Below are 312 nucleotides of genomic sequence, written 5' to 3' on the forward strand. Positions count from 1 at the left end.
TGAATTGCGAATCATACGTCACAAGATCACGTTCTAAAAAGTCAACAGAAAATACAAACAAACAAAGAAATACTGTAATACTGTATTGTTACAGAAAAATGTGACAACAATAATTAATTAATTTTGAGTTCTTAATAAACTTCCAAGAGTCTGCTTTCAAATGCCAAACTTATGCTTTTAGAAAGTGTCCATTAAGGAAGGCACAGAAAGATGGACATGGCGGCTTTGCCAATGTGCGGTTGTGCGGTTGTGACGTTGAAGATTAGAATCAAGTGAAGTAATATTTTCCATAATATGTCAACATTGATAATG

The sequence above is a fragment of the Paramisgurnus dabryanus genome, chromosome 4 (genome assembly GCF_030506205.2).
Source record: "Paramisgurnus dabryanus chromosome 4, PD_genome_1.1, whole genome shotgun sequence".
Taxonomy (NCBI): domain Eukaryota; kingdom Metazoa; phylum Chordata; class Actinopteri; order Cypriniformes; family Cobitidae; genus Paramisgurnus; species Paramisgurnus dabryanus.